Source organism: Brassica oleracea, chromosome C6, assembly GCF_000695525.1.
Source record: "Brassica oleracea var. oleracea cultivar TO1000 chromosome C6, BOL, whole genome shotgun sequence".
In the NCBI taxonomy this organism is placed as follows: domain Eukaryota; kingdom Viridiplantae; phylum Streptophyta; class Magnoliopsida; order Brassicales; family Brassicaceae; genus Brassica; species Brassica oleracea.
This window is the reverse complement of record NC_027753.1, coordinates 9,187,644-9,189,244: the sequence shown is the minus strand read 5'-3', so window position 1 is coordinate 9,189,244 and position 1,601 is coordinate 9,187,644.

The following is a 1,601-nucleotide window of genomic DNA, read 5'->3' as shown; positions in this document are numbered from 1 at the left end:
AGTTCGAGTTGTGAGACAACAGGTCAACCTCGTGGAGGTTGGAAATGATCTTGGCTACATTGCAGCATGCCATTGTGGAGTAGAGTACGAAATATAGTACTCTGAATCGATCGGCACTCACACTGCATCATCGATCGATTCCAATGAGTCACCGACGACCGATGAACACTATCCCACGTCGCTCAACGGAAAGCATCCGGTTGACCACTTCACGTTGCCAGATCAGTGTTATCCAAACTTTGCCTTTCAACAACCCAACAAAAGAGGACGTGATGACTATTCCATAGGCAGTTTGGTAGACAGGGGATTCCATGAAAGTTTTGCAGTAGAGACTGTAATTCCTTCATCCAATGAGGATCCTACTGAGGAGTATGATGAGGATTACTGGAAGGAAAGAGCTATAGAGATTGTTATGCAGGATGATAGATATTCAAGCCATTCCTTCAACAACACGTCTCCACCATCGATCGACAGATGTTACGAATTTGGACATCTCGCTTATGACATCTATGGAGCCAGAAAGTTCAGATGGGAACAGAAGGACGAATATGGTCTACAGAGATGATTCTGGATATGCAAGGAGCGTAGCTGGTAAGATGAACCATGTTACCAAGGACAACATCAGAAAAATTCTAGAGAGAGCATCCCTATTTGAAGAGAGTCACTTATGTCTTCCAGAACATGCCACTTCTTTCACACCTACAAAATTGGCACCAGAGATCGACACTGTGGGAACCGAAATTCGCACTGTCGATTTCCGTTTAAATAAGGAAACTAGGAAAAACCTAATTTCTCAGAGGTCCCGGATATCTGCTAATACCACACGCCAAGCAATCAGAACACAATAATGACAACGATAAAGTATAAGAAATCAAAAAGAGAGCAAAGTAGATCTTATTCCGAATTCGCGTTTGAGCGTTACAACAAGGTAAGAGCCTGGGCAACGAGAGCTGTCGGCGAGATTCCTAGTTCTAAAACCCTAAGACGGCAATAACCTAGTTGATTCGCAGCTCGAATAACAAAAACGGAAAAATGCCTAATTTCTCTAAGTGCTAAGTTTGCTCTGAAAAAGTCCTCCACATGCCTCTCGCCTAAAACCCCTTATTTAGTGGCTCCAAGGTCGGTTTACGCCTTTCCTCTTATGCCCTTAAGCCGCCATAGCATAAAAATGGAGATATTCCATTTTTCCGATCTTCGTAATTTTCTTCAAGATTTCGTATTTACCCGCGGAAACTTGACATTTATCTATCTTTTCGAGCCAAGCATAAACCGTCATGCGGCTTACGGGATGTTGGTTAAGAAATCGTAAGTTGGGCTTCAAGTCATGTCTCAGGTCCCTTTGGGCCGTCTTCCGACTCAAAGCGTTTGTTACGGCTCCTTTCGATAAAGAACGTACTTTCCGAGGTTTTTACCGTAAAGTTTGGTCGATAACTTAGAATGGCGGGGAATCGTGAAATGGGTTCGCTACGGTTTTCGAGAGATAGCATCGAAGGGTAGACGAGAACGCACAGACTAATGTCGTATCGATGTTTCGGAAGAGCTCGGTCGCTTCGTAGCGACCGAGCTCCGACTCGAGCTCGGTCGCTACGTAGCGACCGAGC